Source organism: Oryctolagus cuniculus, chromosome 19 (assembly GCF_051225735.1).
Source record: "Oryctolagus cuniculus isolate XC-2025 breed Fujian yellow rabbit chromosome 19, ASM5122573v1, whole genome shotgun sequence".
NCBI classification, from domain to species: domain Eukaryota; kingdom Metazoa; phylum Chordata; class Mammalia; order Lagomorpha; family Leporidae; genus Oryctolagus; species Oryctolagus cuniculus.
In genome coordinates this window covers 659,181-677,292 of record NC_142885.1, presented here as the reverse complement: position 1 = coordinate 677,292, position 18,112 = coordinate 659,181, and the positions used below count along the sequence as shown (strand labels likewise).

The following is an 18,112-nucleotide window of genomic DNA, read 5'->3' as shown; positions in this document are numbered from 1 at the left end:
GATTTCTTAAGTACTTAATCTGTTACTGAAGAGATTTCATGTTTAGAATCTGTTCCAGTATAGAAAAAGTATAAAATAACTTGTGAAAAAGAATCATTAAAAGTATCAAGAATAGATGTATTATCCATATTATAAAAGGAAGCCCCACCTATCTCAGATCCAGAAAAATGGGTATTACCACTAGAAGAAGTTATATTCCTCTGGGATCCCATTTCCTCTCAACATATTGCCCAACTACCCAGAACCTACCCAGGAAACAATGGCTGATTCTATCAGTTCCTAGGAAAAGTCTTGACATACCCCTAACACTCTGGCTTGTTTCCCATTTCTACCTCTAAGTAGATTTTTGTTCACCAACTACAGTGAAAAACTATGGGAAGGAATATTTGTGTAAAAGTTTTTCTGTGGACATGTTTTCATTCATCTTGGTTAGCATTGCTTAAGAATGGAATTTATTGGGTCATATGTTAACTCATTTTGGAAAACTGCTTTCCAACTTGGCTGTGCCATTTTACATTCCCACTAGCAATATATGAGGGCTCCAACTACTGCACACCATTGTCAATGCTTGCTTTGTCTTTCTTTTATTAATTGTTCAAAGATTGTTGATCATTTGTATATAAGCTTTTGAAAACTTCAAAACATTTTAGATTTAAGTACAGTGATTTGGTGCTTTTATTGCTGTGATTTTTTAAAGAATATACTCCTTTTATAGGCCACTTATGAGGTGTATAATGTATAATTAATCTCTTCAGTTCTATGGGTTGTCATTTCATTTTCTTAATGGAGTTCTTTGAAGCATAGGTTTTAATTGCGATGAAGTCCATTTTGCTATTTTTTCTTTTGTCATTTGTGCTTTTGGTGTCAAAGCTAAACACACACACACACAGAGATTTATTCTTATGTTTTCTGCTAAAAAAGTTCTTTAGTACTAACCTTTAAATTTAGGAATTGGATCCACTTTGAGATATTGTTTGAGGTAGGAGCCAAATTTCATCTTTTTGCATGTGGATACAATGTTATTTTCCCATTGAATTATCTTGCAGGACAGCCAGCATTCAATTAACCATAAATGTAACAGTTTGTTTCTGCAATCCCATTCATTCATCTGTCTGTCCTTATGCTAGACCAGAATCTGATTACCACAGCTTTGTGATAAGCTTTGAAATTGGGACCACATTGTTAAGAACTACTTAAATTTGAATGAAATACAGTTTATTTTTAAATATTTATTTTCAATCCTGCAACAATGATGAATTGTTGGATCTAATCTTATGTGTGTGTGTGTGTATTCTTTAGCTTCCTATACAAAAACTAGTTTTCCATCTTCTTTTTCTCCCAATCTGAATGCATTTTTCTTGTTAAAATTCCCTGGCTAGAAGTTCTAGTACAATGTAAAATAGTAGTATTTGAGAGTAGATATCCTCATGTTTTTCCTGATCTTCCCGAAAAGCAGTCTTTCTCCACAAAAGATGATATTAGCTGTGTGGTTTTCATAAAGGCTTTTAATCAGGTTGAGCACTTTTCTGGGTACTTCTAGTTAGTTGAGTGATTTTATCATGAAAGGAGGCTGAATTTTATCATTTATTCTACATCTATAATAATCAGGTAACTTTGTCCTTGATTCAGCTAATTTGATATATTATATTAATGGATTTTCAGATGTCAAACCAAACTTATTCCTGACATGAATCCTATTTTGTCATAATATGTTTAAATTATTATTTTAATATTGCTGATTTGGTTTGATGGTATTTTATTGAAGACTTTCTCGTCTATATTTAATAAAGACTACCGGTTAGGAGTATATTTTGATGTTTTTGTCTAGCTTTGGTAAAAGGGCAACACTGCCTTATAGAGTAAGTGGGGAGTGTTCCCTCCTCAGGTATTCTTGGAAGTGTTTGTGATGTTTTGATGTTACTGTTCTTTAAACATTTGCTACAATTTCTCAGTGAATCTTTCTTGGCCTGGGCTGGTAGAAAGTTTGCTAATTCAATTTCTTTACTTGTTACACAATCTATTCCGATTTTTATTTCTTCTTCATTAAGTTTTGGAATTTGCATGATTTTAATTATTTAAATTGACTGAGACTTACTTAATAACCAATTTTATAACAGGACTATTTTAGAGAATATTCCATGAACCTTTCAGAAGTCTGTATTCTGCTGGTGTTTGAAGGATTTTTTTTATTTTTTTAACTTTTATTTAATGAATATAAATTTCCAAAGTACAGCTTATGGATTACAATGGCTCCCCCCCATAATTTCCCTCCCACCCACAACCCTCCCATCTCCCACTCCCTCTCCCCTTCCATTCACATCAAGATTCATTTTCAATTCTCTTATTCCTATATTTCTTTTTTTTGGTTCTCATTTTGGATTTATTGAACTTGAGGTACCATTTAGAAATCTACAAAGAAGAATTCAACAGAAAGTTGAAAGTATCCAGAGCTTGGAAAGATGCCCAAGCTAGAAAGAAACAGGAATGTAAAACAACATATGGCCAAATAAGTCATGGTGAATTAGGGGGTGGAATGAATGAGAAACTACATATAGCATTAGGATGGGTCATACAATGAAGGTCATTGAGGAGTCCATGAAAGAATCATAACACAGTTAGTTCTTGGTAGAAACTAATGAAGAAGAATTGCCAAGAGAAAATCATGGACAGTAGTTGCAAAAATGGCAAAAAGATTTTAAAATGGGACAAACATGTAGCATAGTAGATAAGATGCTAGTTAAGCTGCCCTAGTTCCACATCAGAGAGGTTTTGTTTGATTCACTATTCCGGCTCCTCATTACACCTTCCTGATCATGTAGACCATTGTAGTCTAGCAGAGTGTACCCCTAATTTGGGTGACTTGGGCCAGTATCCATCAAATTCTAGCTGCTCTGGGCATTTGGGGAGTGAAAGAGTAGATGAGAACTCTGTATATGCCTGTCTCTCTCACTTGGTCAATCTGTCTCTCTAGCTCTCAAATATGTAAAAAATTAAAAATACATTCAAGTACAAAGGGTAGAAAGTAGTCTTTAAATCTGACTAGAAATTAGTTATTGGTAAATTTCTTAAATGCTAAAGTGAGTCTATATTGAGTTGGTTAAAGAAAAAAAAGAAATGCAAATATTCTCTTGAAAATATAGCTTGGACAGTTGGCAGTATAACTTGCACATATGGAAATATATGGAGATTTATTTAAGGATCTGCAGTACAGCCTCCATGCATTCTCAGTTCTATCCATCAAACAAGCATTTCTCTAAATAATTATCGGCAATAATCTGGTGTGAGTTTTCAAACCACAGTATAATTATCAAAACTAAATAGAAGTAAAGTTAATGAAAATACAAAATGTTCTTTCTATATTTGAATGTATTCATTCATAGCACATTTATTTCAAATATGAACTTACTAAACCACACATTAATAAAAAAGTTAGAATTGTCCATGAGTTCTGCTGTATCCTATCTGCTTTCCAGGAAGATGGGCTGTCTGCAAAGAAAATATAGGGATCATCCTCCTTGTTTAGTTATGGATGGCTGCAGTGCAGGAAATGTAATCTTATGCTCCCTTGATTCACCAGGTCAGGTTCATGAGAAGGACTTTCTAGGCTGCCAAAAGACATTGCAAACTTTTAACAATAAAACAAAAAGAAAATACCAAAATGTGCAATACAGAAATGTCAGATAAATTTCAAAGGATTTCCAACTAGATTCACAGGTGACTTCTCATTAGAATCTCTATGGCCTATGAGAGAATGGAGAGACATAGTGTGAGTCTTAAGAGAAAAAAAATCCATCCACTGAGAATACTATACCCTGCAAAGTACTCATTTATGTTGAATGTGAAGTAAAGACCTATCAAACAAAAAGAAACTGAATTTGTCAACACTCACCCAGCCTTACAAAAGCTGTCAGGTGTTATGAGTTGTGATTTACAGCAAAAAGCTTTTCTGTAGTCATAACATTCATGAGGTTATTCTCCTGTGTGAATTCTCTGATGGATTTTGAGTTGTGATTTATAGCTGAAGGCTCTTCCACAGTCATTACATTCATAAGGCTTCTCCCCTGTGTGAATTCTCTGATGCATTATGAGATGTGACTTCTTGCCAAATGTTTTCCCACAATCATTACATTCATAAGGTTTCTCCTCTGTGTGAATTCTCTGATGGATTATAAGTTGTGACTTATAGCTGAAGGGATTTCCACAGTCATTACATTTATAAGGCCTGTCCCCTGTATGAATTCTTTGATGGGTTATGAGTTGTGACTTAGAGCCAAATGCTTTTCCACAGTCATTACATTCATAAGGTTTCTCACCTGTATGAATTCTCTGATGCATTATGAGATGTGACTTCTGGCCAAAGGCTTTCCCACAATTTTGGCATTCATAAGGTCTCTCCCCTGTGTGAATTCTCTGATGGATTAAAAGTTGTGACCTATAGGAAAGGCTTTTCCACAGTCATTACATTCATAAGGTCTCTCCTCTGTGTGAATTCTCTGGTGAATTTTGAGTTGTGACTTATAGCTGAAGGCTTTTCCACAGTCATTACATTGATAAGCTTTCTCCCCTGTGTGAATTCTCTGATGTCTTCTGAGGTCTGACATTTGGACAAAGGCTTTTCTACAGTCTTTACATTCATAAGGTCTCTCCCCTGTCTGAATTTTCTGATGGATTATGAGTTGTGACTTATAGCTGAAGGCTTTGCCACAGTTATTACATTCATAAGGTTTCTTTCCTGTGTGAATTCTCTGTTGCATCATGAAATGTGACTTCTTGCCAGAGGCTTTTCCATAGTCTTTACATTCATTAGGTTTGTCCTCTGTGTGAATTTCCTGATGTCTAATGACATCTAACTTCTGGTAGGTGGCTTTTCCACATTCATTACACACATGGGAGTTTTCCTATGTGGAAGTACTGTGAATGATGGTATGGCAGGACTTAAACCTGAAGGATTTTCCACGAGGCTTACATCCATAGGGTTTTTTCTGTATATGTTGTTTCTGATTTATTGCAAGATTTGATTTGTAAATAAGAGGTTCCACATATCCCATATCTTCATAGAGTTCCTCTCCTGTGTTGATTTGTTGATGCTTACTGAGGTTAGTATTTTTATGAAGAGTCTTTTCTATTTGAGTTGTCTTTCCAACAGTGACAGTTGACTTATTACAGGAATCTCCCATATGGACCATGCCAAATCTAAAGAATATCTTCTTCTTTTTGAAGTCTTTCCCTTGTGCACTATGTTCAAATGAAGGCTTCATAGTCTGAATCTTGTGATACTCACTAAGAGGCTCACAGCACTGGGCAGAGTTCTCAGGTACCTTAGCGGCATCAAATTTCTCTCCAGCTTACAGCTCATCATGCCCACAGTGGGGAAACACATTGTGACACACGTTGCATTCCTCAGGTTTCATTGATGAATAATTTCTTTTTTTGTTAATCAGCTTTGAAACATGACTTGAACTTAAATTAAGTCTTTTTATTGACATAACTCTTTTGGGAGTTGATGTCTTGTTATTTGTAATAACATTCTGCTTAAAAATGTTTTCTTGAATTTCCTGGTTGGTTCTAATAATGTCATCACTTTTCATGGCAACTGGAAGGTTCTGATTTAGGAATTCGCTCACCATCCATGGCTCTGCTCCTTGCTCCAACTTAAAGATCAAGTCGGGTTTGGTAATGCAGTGTCCCAAGAAGAGCAGGCTACTGTAGGTCTCCAGCATCTCATCCCTGTACAGGATTTTCTGAGCTTTGTTCATGTTCTGCCATTCCTCCCAGGTAAAGTAAACAGCCAGGTCTTCAAATGCTATCATCACCGTGGAATGTCCAGGGAGCACGTCCTCTTTCTTCCGGGCACATGAGGCGCAAAGCAGAGTGTGGGGCAGAGAAAGTCCCCAGCACATGGGACCCACAGGCAGCAAATGAAGAGGCGCAGCAGCAGTGGGTGGGAGGCTCTGGGTGTGTCTCTTATTCCTATATTTCAAAAGTGCTTCACATTATTCATATTTAATGTATTATTTCATGTTTATTTACATTGTATTGGTCCTCTTTGCAATAATAGGCTAAAAGATTCACATCAGATACTGTGCATTCATAATTTCATACTACATTCAAATATTTCCATTAATGGGTTAAAAGGGTTTTTTTTAGATTTACCCATTTGAAAGGCAGAAAGAAAGAATGAGAGAAAAAGAAAGAGCATGCTCCCCTCCCCTTGTTCACTCCTCAAATGTCTGCAGTGGCTGGGAGGCCAAAACCTGGAGCCAAGAACTCAATCCAGATCTCTCAGTGGGTGGCAGGAATTCATCCTCCAGAATCTGCATTAGCAGGAGGCTGGAATGAAGAGCTAGAGCTGGGAATTAAAGTGAGTTACTCCTATATGGGATACAGGTAAGTTTTTTTAAGATTTGTTTATTTATTTGAAAGGCAGAGTTATAGAAGGAGAGAGAATGGCCAGAGCTGGGCTGATCTGAATCCAGAAGCCAGGAACTTTTTCTGGGTCTCCCATGTGGGTGGGTGACCCATGGACTTGGGCTATCCTCCACTGCTTTCCTGGGCACATTATCATGTAGCTGGATGGAAGTGGAGCAGCTAGAACTCAAAATAATGCCCATATAGGAGGCTGGTGCTGCAGGTGGTGGCTTTACCTACTACACTGCAGCAGTGACCCTGGATACAGGCATTTTAACCAGCATCTTAACTGCCAAGGCAAATGCTCACTCTAGGAAGTTAGTTTTTGAAAGCTTTATGTATTGCAAATACCCTTAGCAAATTATTATATAGGTTGCATTTTCTTCCATCTAAGATAAAGCAATACAGGCTATTGTTATCAAAAAATTATTATTCAGTTTACTTGAATGGATTAGATTCAGGAAATAAGAAAGTTCAAGGTGCTATGATAAGTGCAAAAATTTGGAGAATTTCCATAGTCACAGTAGGTATGGGAGAAAGCGTGTGGATGGTGGCAGGCTGTCAGCAAAATCTTTCTAGTAGAGGTGATATGAATGTTACTTTGCAGTAGGACTAAAAGTCAATTAAGTAAGACCTGGGGTGTAAAAGCGGGAATCAGGAGAATTAGGTTTTCCTGGAAGAGCAAATGGCATGAAAAAATAAAACAGCATGGTCTGCTTTGAGCACTAAGTGTTGTGTTGTATTGATGCAATAGAAAATAGTGCAACTGCAATGTGCTTTAAGCTGCCTCTTACATATCACTTTTTTTTTTTTTGACAGGCAGATTTAGACAGTGAGAGAGACAGAGACAGAGAGAAAGGTCTTCCTTTTTCCATTGGTTCACCCCCCCAAGTGGCCACTACGGCTGGTGCGTTGTGGCAAGCACACTGTGCTGATCTGAAGCCAGGAGCTAAGTGTTTCCTCCTGGTCTCCCATGCGGGTGCAGGGCCCAAGGACCTGGGCCATCCCCCACTGCACTTCCAGGCCACAGCAGAGAGCTGGACTGGAAGAGAAGCAACTGGGATAGAATCTGGCACCCCAACCAGAACTAGAACCTGGGGTGCCAGCACTGCAGGTGGAGGATTAGCCTAGTGAGCCATGGCACTGCACATATCACTATTAAAACTACTAGCAGGGTTGGTATTATGGCACAGCAGTGTAAGCCTTTGCCTGCAGTGCCAGCATCCCATGTGAGTGCCGGTCCCTGTCCTGGCTGTTCCTCTTCACATGCAGTTCTCTGGCTTGGCCTGGGAAAGCAGGAGAAGATGGCCCAAGTGCATGGGCCCCTTCACCCACATTGGAGAACTGGAAGAACATCCTGGCTCCTGGCTTTGAACTGCCTCAGCTCTAGACATTGCAGCCATTTAGGGGGTGAACCAGGGTTGGAAGACCATTCTCTCTGTCTCTGTCTCTCTCTCTGTAACTCTACTTCTCAAATAAATAAATAATTTTTTGAAAATAAATAAATAAAATCATTAAAAAATACCAGCATGGCTGATATCATATATAAGGTAATGAGTAGCAAAATATAAAAGTCAACATATTGTTTTACATTTCATGGAATAATTTCAGTTACCCTTAGATTCTGAAAAGCAATGTAAATTGAAAACTTGAACATTCTATTAACAGCCATAGCCCTAACAAGCATTTTACTACTGAGAATTAATGCAATTTACTTTGTAGTTTTATATGCTTAAGTTGAAATGTTCATTTGCAATCACTGAAAAGTTTAGAACACTGACAAACCTATACCATTCTGCACTGTTTTCTTAGAATGACTGCACATGCTTCTACAAGTTTGTGTCATACAATAATGCTTTTTTTAATGCCACTTAATGAAAAGTGAATATAAGAAAACTCTTAGCTTACTTCTAATTTCACTTTTTAAAAAACCACCAGAATATATGTAAAATTCCTATTACATGTTTATAAAGAGTATTCATAGATTGTTACCTCAGTTCCTTATTTTTTCTTCTATAGTTTTACCTACTTCTCTGTGGAAGACAGACTTTCAATTATCTATCACAATGTTTTTATTTATGTGTCCTGTATTCCACAATATTTCAAAAATTCTCTTTCTCACCCACCTTAAGAATAAGATAGTTCATATGAAGAAAAGTAGCTCATGTTGGTAATCCCTTTATGCAGACTTAATTCTTTTTGCTCATTCAAATAATCTTGGGCAAAGGTTTATGAACTAGAGTCACACTGAGAAAAGGTCCTCTCAGGCCTGTGAATATCCACTGCCATGGCTGTACTGGCTCTCCCCATCTGTTGGTTTCAATCCAATACATTCAATATGGCACTGATTCAGAGAGTAGGAGTGAATACTGTGTATTAGGATAGTAGCTCCATCATTGGCCACTTTTATAATTTGAATACAGTATATCATGACTACTGGGGACTAAGAAAATACAATCAAATAAGAATACATAAATACAATTAGTTTTATTGAGATGTTAAATCCATTATTTTACTACTCTCCCTGCTTTTCACTTCAATGTTCCATTTCTAAAGTGCCAAAGTATAAACACTATATTTCTTAATTTTTAGAATTATCTAGAACAAATGGTTGCTTTTTTAACTTTTATTTAATAAATATAAATTTCCAAAGTACAGCTTATGGATTACAGTGGCTTCCCCCCATAACTTCTCTCCCATCCGCAACGCTTTCATCTCCTGCTCCCTCTCTCATTCCATTTACATCAAGATTCATTTTCGCCGGTGCCGTGGCTCAATAGGCTAATCCTCCACCTTGCGGCGCCGGCACACCGGGTTCTAGTCCCGGTCGGGGGGCCGGATTCTGTCCCGGTTGCCCCTCTTCCAGGCCAGCTCTCTGCTATGGCCAGGGAGTGCAGTGGAGGATGGCCCAGGTGCTTGGGCCCTGCACCCCATGGGAGACCAGGAAAAAGCACCTGGATCCTGGCTCCTGCCATCGGATCAGCGCGGTGCGCCGGCTGCAGCGGCGGCCATTGGAGGGTGAACCAACGGCAAAGGAAGACCTTTCTCTCTCTGTCTCTCTCTCTCACTGTCCACTCTGCCTATCAAAAAAAAAAAAAAATAAAAATAAATAAATAAATAAAAAATAAATAAATAAAAAAGATTCATTTTCAATTCTCTTTATATACAGAAGACCAATTTAGCATATATTAAGTCAAGCTTTCAAAAGTTTGCACCCACACGGAAACACAAAGTGTAAAACACTGTTTGAGTATTAGTTATAGCATTCACCCAAATTGTACAACACATTAAGGACAGAGATCCTACATGAGGAGTAAGTGCACAGTAACTCCTTTTGTTGACTTAACAATTTGACAGTCTTGTTTATGGTGTCAGTAATCACCCTAGGCTCTTGTCATGAGATTCCAAGGCTATGGAAGCCTTTTGAGTTTGCTGACTCTGATCTTATTTAGACAAGGCCATAGTCAAACTGGAAGTTCTCTCCTCCCTTCAGAGAAACGTTCCTCCTCCTTTGCTAACCTGTCCTTTCCACTGGGATCTCACTTGCACAGATCTTTCATTTAGGTTTGGGTTGTTTTTGTTTGTTTGTTTGTTTGTTTGTTTTTTGCCAGAGTGACTTGGCTCTCCATACCTAAAATACTCTCATGGGCTCTTCAGCCAGATCCAAATGCCTTAAGGGCTGATTCTGAGGCCAGAGTGCTGTTTAGGACATCAGTCACTCTATGAGTCTGCTGTGTATCTCACTTCCCATGTTGGATCATTCTATCCCTTTTTGATTCTATCAGCTAGTATTAGCAGACACTAGTCTTGTTTGTGTGATCCCTTTGACTCTTAGTCCTATCCTTATGATCAATTGTGAACAGAAATTGATCACTTGGACTAGTGAGATGGCATTGGTACATGCCACCTTGATGGGATTGAATTGGAATCCCCTGGCACATTTCTAACTCTACCGTTTGGGGCAAGTCAGCTTAAGCATGTCCCAAATTGTACATCTCCTCCCTCTCTTATTCCCACTCTTATATTTAACAGGATCACTTTTCAGTTAAATTTAAACAGCTAAGAATAATTGTGTGTTAATTACAGAGATCAACCAATAGATTTAAGTAGAACATAAAAATACTAAAAGGGATAAATTATAAGTTGTTCCTCGACAGTCAGGACAAGGGCTGATCAAGTCACTGTTTCTCAAAGTGTCCATTTCACTTCAACAGGCTTCCTTTTAGGTACTCAGTTAGTTGTCACCAATAAGGGAGAACATATGATATTTCTCCCTTTGAGACTGGCTTATTTCACTCAGCATGATGTTTTCCAGATTCCTCCATTTTGTTGCAAATGACAAGATTTCATCGTTTTTACTGCTGGATAGTATTCTATAGAATGCGTGTCCCATAATTTCGATTTTTTTAATTAAGCATTTATTTATTAACTTTTTTTTGACAGGCAGAGTGGACAGTGAGAGAGAGAGACAGAGAGAAAGGTCTTCCTTTGCCATTGGTTCACCCTCCAATGGCCGCCGCGGCCAGCGCGCTGCGGCCGGCGCACGACGCTGATCCGATGGCAGGAGCCAGGGCCAGGTGCTTTTCCTGGTCTCCGATGGGGTGCAGGGCCCAAGCACCTGGGCCATCCTCCACTGCACTCCCTGGCCACAGCAGAGAGCTGGCCTGGAAGAGGGGCAACCGGGACAGAATCTGGCGCCCCAACCAGGACTAGAACCCGGTGTGCCGGCACCACTAGGTGGAGGATTAGCCTAGTGAGCTGCGGCGCTGGCTTATTTATTAACCTTTATTTAATGAATATAAATTTCCAAAGTACAGCTTATGGATTACAATGGCTTCTCCCACCCAGTGACTTCACTCCCACCCGCAACCCTCCCCTTTCCTGCTCTCTCTCCCCTTCCATTCATATCAAGATTCATTTTCAATTCTCTTTATATACAGAACATCAGTTTAGTATACATTAAGTAGAGATTTCAACGGTTTGCACCCACATAGAAACACAAAGTGAAAAATACTGTTTGAGTACTGGTTATAGCATTAAATCACAATGTACAGCACATTAAGGACAGAGATCCTACATGAGGAGTAAGTGCACAGTGACTCCTGTTGTTGACTTAACAAATTGACACTCTTGTTTATGGCATCAGTAATCACCCTAGGCTCTTGTCATGAGTTTCCAAGGCTATGGAAGCCTTTTGAGTTCACCGACTCTTATTTAGACAAGGTTGTAGTCAAAGTGGAAGTTCTCTCCTCCCTTCAGAGAAAGGTACCTCCTTCTTTGAAGACATGTTTTTCCCACTGAGATCTCACTCACAGAGATCTTTCATTTAGGTCTTTTTTTTTTTTTTTGCCAGAGTGTCTTGGCTTTCCATGCCTGAAATACTCTCATGGGCTCTTCAGCCAGATCCAAATGCCTTAAGGACTGATGCTGAGACCAGAGTGCTGTTTAGGACATCCGACATTCTATGAGTCTGCTGTGTATCTCGCTTCCCATGTTGGATCATTCTCTCCCTTTTTTTATTCTATCGGATAGTATTAGAAGACACTAGTCTTGTTTGTGTGATCCCTTTGACTCTTAGTCCTTTCATTATGATCAATTGTGAACAGAAATTGATCACTTGGACTAGTGAGATGGCATTGGTACATACCACCTCGATGGGATTGAATTGGAATCCCCTGGTATGTTTCTAACTCTACCGTTTGGGGCAAGTCAGCTTGAGCATGTCCCAAATTGTACATCTCTTCCCTCTCTTATTCCCACTCTTATATTTAACAGGATCACTTTTCAGTTAAATTTCAACACCTAAGGATAACTGTGTATTAATCACAGAATTAAACCAATAGTATTAAGTAGAACAGACAAAGAAAAAATACTAGGAGGGATACAGTATTAAGTTGTTCATCAACAGTCAGGGCTATGGCTGATCACGTCACCATTGCTCATAGTGTCCATTTCACTTCAACAGGTTTCCTTTTTGGTGCTCAGTCAGTTGTCACCGATCAGGGAGAACATATTGTCGCTCGCTACACAGGCTCTCAGAGGAGCGGCAACGGATTTGCTGTTGTTTCTTTCCCCAGTCCTCCCTGGATTAGCTGCTGCCCCCCTGCCAATGCAGAGGGGTGGCACCCCTGCCGCTTCCCCCGCTTCCACGGAGGAGCAGCACACCACCGGCCAGCTCCCTCAGGGGTTCCTCAGGTGTTCCCCCCGCATGTTGTCTCTCCTCCTTTATAGTCCTTTCTGCCAAACTGTGCTCTCCTGGTGTTCATGCAGTCCACGTGCTGAGCATGCTGTTCTCCTCCAATCAGAGGTTGGATCGGGAATCAGCTATTGGTAAGGCAGCTGTGTAGGATTTGTTTACTCTCTCTCAGCACCATATGGTGGGAGATCAGGCGCATTGAGTTAGTCTTAGCAGTTCCAGTAGTTTAGTCTAGTCTTGGTAATCTCAGTATTTGTCCTCAGTATTATTTGTCCACAGTTTTAGTACTTATTTGTCTCTCGGGCAACGGGCCCTGCCATGTTATGGGAGACGGGGCCTGCTCCCCACTGGGCCCTGCTCCCCACACATATAATATTTGTCCCTTTGGGACTGGCTTATTTCACTCAGCATGATGTGTTCCAGATTCCTCCATTTTGTTGCAAATGACCAGATTTCATTGTTTTTTACTGCGGTATAGTATTCTAAAGAGTACATATCCCATAATTTCTTTATCCAGTCTACTGTTGATGGGCATTTAGGTTGGTTCCAGGTCTTGGCTATTGTGAATTTTACTGCAATAAACATTAGGGTGCAGACCGCTTTTTTGTTTGCCAATTTAATTTCCTTTGGGTAAATTCCAAGGAGTGGGATGGCTGGGTCGAATGGTAGGGTTATCTTCAGGTTTCTGAGGAATCTCCAGACTGACTTCCATAGTGGCTTTACCAGTTTGCATCCCCACCAACAGTGGGTTAGTGTCCCTTTTGCCCCACATCCTCGCCACCATCCATTGTTGGTAGATTTCTGAATGTGAGCCATTCTAACTGGGGTGAGGTGAAACCTCATTGTGGTTTTGGTTTTCATTTCCCTGATAGCTAGTGATCTTGAACATTTTTTCATGTGTCTGTTGGCCATTTGGATTTCCTCTTTTGAAAAATGTCTATTGAGGTCCTTGGCCCATCTCTTAAGTGGGTTGTTTGTTTTGTTTTTGTGGAGTTTCTTGATGTCTTTGTAGATTCTGGTTATTAACCCTTTATCTGTTGCATAGTTTGCAAATATTTTTTCCGATTCTGTCAGTTGTCTCTTCACTCTCCTGACTGTTTCTTTTGCAGTACAGAAACTTCTCAATCTGATGCAATCCCAACAGTGGATTTTGGCTTTGACTGCCTGTGCCTCCCGGGTCTTTTCCAGAAACTCTTTGCCTGTGCCAATATCTTGCAGGGTTTCTCCAATGTTCTCTAATAACTTGATGGTGTCAGGTCATAGATTTAGGTCTTTAATCCACGTTGAGTGGATTTTTGTGTAAGGTGTAATGTAGGGGTCTTGCTTCATGCTTCTGCATGTGGAAATCCAGTTTTCCCAGCACCATTTATTGAATAGACTGTCCTTGCTCCAGGAATTGGTTTTAGATCCTTCATCAAATATAAGTTGCTGTAGATGTTTGGGTTTCTTTCTGGTGTTTCTATTCTGTTCCATTGGTCTATCCATCTGTTTCTGTACCAGTACCATGCTGTTTTGATTACAACTGCCCTGTAGTATGTCCTGAAATCTGGTATTGTGATGCCTCCTGCTTTGTTTTTGTTGTACAAGATTGCTTTAGCTATTCGAGGTCTCCTGTGTCTCCATATGAATTTCGGCATCATTTTTTCCAGATCTGAGAAGAATGTCTTTGGTATCTTGATTGGGATTGCATTGAATCTATAAATTGCTTTTGGGAGAATGGACATTTTGATGATGTTGATTCTTTTTTTTTTTTTTTTTTTTTTTTGACAGGCAGAGTGGGCAGTGAGAGAGAGAGACAGAGAGAAAGGTCTTCCTTTGCCGTTGGTTCACCCTCCAGTGGCCGCCGCAGCCGGCGCACCGCGCTGATCCGATGGCAGGAGCCAGGAGCCAGGTGCTTTTCCTGGTCTCCCATGGGGTGCAGGGCCCAAGCACTTGGGCCATCCTCCACTGCACTCCCTGGCCACAGCAGAGAGCTGGCCTGGAAGAGGGGCAACCGGGACAGAATCCGGCGCCCCGACCGGGACTAGAACCCGGTGTGCCGGCGCTGCTAGGTGGAGGATTAGGCTAGTGAGCCGCGGCGCCGGCTGATGTTGATTCTTCCAATCCATGAGCCCAGAAGATTTTTTCCATTTTTTGGTATCCCCTTCTATTTCTTTATTTAAGGTTTTGTAATTTTCATCGTAGAGATCTTTAACGTCCTTGGTTAAGTTTATTCCAAGGTATTTGATTGTTTTTGTAGCTATTGTGGATGGGATTGATCTTAGCAGTTCTTTCTCAGCCATGGCATTGCTTGTGTATACAAAGGCTGTTGATTTTTGTGCACTGATTTTATGTCCTGCCACTTTGCCAAACTCCTCTATGAGTTCCAGTAGTCTCTCAGTAGAGTTCTTTGGATCCTCTAAGTAAAGAATCATATCATCTGTAAAGAGGGATTGTTTGAGTTCTTCCTTCTCAATTTGTATTCCTTTAATTTCTTTTTCTTGTCTGATGGCTCTGGCTAAAGCTTCCAGAACTATGTTAAATAGCAGTGGTGAGAGTGGGCATCCCTGTCTGGTGCCAGATCTCAGTGGAAATGCTTCCAACGTTTCCCCATTCAATAGGATGCTGGCCGTGGGTTTTTCATAAATTGCTTTGATTATATTGAGGAATGTTCCTTCCAAACCCAGTTTGCTTAGAGTTTTCATCATGAATGGGTGTTGTATTTTATCAAATGCTTTCTTGGCGTCTATTGAGATAATCATATGGTTTTTCTTCTGCAGTCTGTTAATGTGGTGTATCACATTGATTGTTTTGCACACATTGAACCATCCCTGCATATCAGGGATAAATCCCACTTGGTCTGGGTGGATGATTTTTCTGATGTGCTGTTGTATTCTATTGACCAGAATTTTATTTAGGATTTTTGTGTCTATGTTCATCAGGGATATTGGTCTGTAATTTTCTTTCAGTGCTGCATCTTTCTCTGGCTTAGGGATTAAGGTGATGCTGGATTCATAGAAAGAATTTGGGAGCATTCCATCTTTTTTGATTCTTCTGAATAGTTTGAGAAGAAAAGGAATTAGTTCTTTAAATGTCTGGTAGAATTCAGCAATGAATCCATCCAGTCCTGGGCTTTTCTTTGTTGGGAGGGCCTTTATTATTGTTTCAATTTCTGTCTCAGTTATGGGTCTATTTAGGTTTTCTATGTCTTCATGATTAAATTTATGTAGATAGCATATGTCCAGGAATCTATCCATTTCTGATAGATTTTCCTGTTTGCTGGCACACAACTCTTTGTATTAATTTCTGATGATTCTTTTTATTTCTGTGGTGTCTGTTGTTACATTTCCTTTTTCATCTCTGATTTTATTGATTTGGGTCTTTTCTCTTCTTTTTTTAGTTAGTTGGGCCAATGGGGTGTCGATTTTGTTTATTTTTTTTTTTTCAAAAAAGCAGCTCTTCACTTGGCTGATTTTTTGTAATTTTTTTTTTGATTCAATCCTGTTAATTTCTTCTCTGATTTTAATTATTTCTCTTCTCCTACTAGATTTGGGTCTGGTTTGCTGCAGTTTTTTCTAGGTCCTTGAGATGTGCTGAAATCTCATTTATTTGGTACCTTTCCAATTTCTTGATATAAACACTTATTGCTATAAACTTGCCTCTCAATACTGCTTTTGCCATATCCCATAAGTTTTGATATGTTGTGTTGTTATCCTCATTTACTTCCAGAAAGTGTTTGATTTCTCTTTTGATTTCTTGTATGACCCAATGTTCATTCAGTAGCATGTTGTTCAGTCTCCATGTGTATGTATACTCTCTAGGGTTTCCTGAGTTGCTAATTTCCAGCTTCATTCTGCTGTGGTCTGAGAAGCTGCATGGTATGATTCTAATTCTTTTGAATTTGTTGAGAGTTGCTTTATGGCCTAGTATGTGATCAATCCTAGAGAAGGTTCCATGCACTGCTGAGAAGAATGTAAAGTCTTTAGATGTAGGATTGAAAGTTCTGTAGATATCTGTTAGATCCATTTGGGCAATAGTGTCGATTAAATCTGCTGTTTCCTTGTTGATCTTCTGTCCGAATGATCTGTCTATTACTGAGAGTGGCATATTGAAGTCCCCCAGTACTATTGTATTGGAATCTAAATCTCCCTTTAAGTCCCTTAACATATCTTTTAAATAGACTGGTGCCCTGTATTTAGGTGCATATACATTTATAATAGTTACATCTTCCTGTTGAATTGTTCCCTTAATCATTATATAGTGCCCCTCTTTGTCTCTTAACAGTTTTTGTGTTAAAGTTTATTTTGTCTGATATTAATATGGCTACACCTGCTTTTTTTGGTTTCTGTTGGCATGGAATATCTTTTTCCAACCTTTCACTTTCAGTCTGCATGCATCTTTGTTAGAAAGATGTGTTTCTTGTAGGCAGCAAATAGTTGGGTTTTGTTCCTTAATCCATTCAGCCAGTCTGTACCTTTTAACTTTAGAGTACAATCCATTAACGTTCAATGTGACTATTGATATGTAGTGACTTTGCCCTGCCATTTTCCCAAAGATATTTTCTAGTATATGCTTTGAGCATCCCATGCTCCTTTACTGGTAGGTTTCCTTCCTTTACCTTCTTTCATATTGATGGCCATGTTTCTGTGTTTCTGAGTGTAGCACATCTTTAAGCATCTTTTGCAGGGCTGAATGAGTGGCAGCAAACTCTTCAATTTCTGTTTGCTATGAAAGGTCTTTATTTCACCTTCATTCACAAATGAGAGCTTAGCAGGATATAATATTCTGGGCTGGCAATTTTTTCTCTTAGCACCTGGGCTATGTCTTGCCATTCCCTCCTAGCCTGTAGTGTTTCTGATGAGAAGTCTGCTGTGAGTCTAATTGGAGATCCTCAACCTAAGTATTTCTACTGACTCTCCAGCTGCTCTCAGCTGCCTTCCTACCCTCCACCACTGTTGCTCATCTAATTCATCATTTTCCACGAACCATGGTGATGCCTTGGCAATGGCCCTAGTGAATGCACATACCGTAGCCACCTTAATGGGCGTCCCCATGGTCTTTAACGAGTGGCTCAGCAGCAAGCGCAACTTAGTAGTGGATGGAGTGTTACCCATTACTGCTAAAGACAACTCCCACCTTGAATCCGGCGTTCATTCACAACTCCCGCCCTGTTACTGGCGTTCTACTCCCTGCCTATTAGGGGGTCTCTTACAGCCCGCTTTGGCAGCTATATATTTTCTTTCTTCCGTCTTCACCAACAGTACCACAGTCTCTGTCCTTTCCTTTTATACTGCCTGCATTCCTGTGTGTACGCACGCTTACCTTCGTTTCTGCCCTATTCCTGCGATTCACGAAGCGATCCAAGTCACGGCACCACTCTTGTCGCTCCCTCACCCGCAAAGGAATGACGCTACTCGCAGCTGATCGGTCTTACATAGACTTTTATTATGAGAGAGAAAATAGCGGGGACAGAGGTAGAGAGAAAGGAAGGAGGAAAAGAGAGAGAGAGAGAGAGAGCCTCCTTCCTCA

General features: G+C 39.7%; 1 pseudogene; it reads right to left on the bottom strand.

Annotated features, from left to right (window-relative positions):
* Positions 1 to 3,818: 3,818 nt before the first annotated feature.
* LOC103346449 (uncharacterized) lies at positions 3,819 to 17,637 on the bottom strand (annotated as a pseudogene).
* Between the last annotated feature and the right edge of the window lie 475 nt (positions 17,638 to 18,112).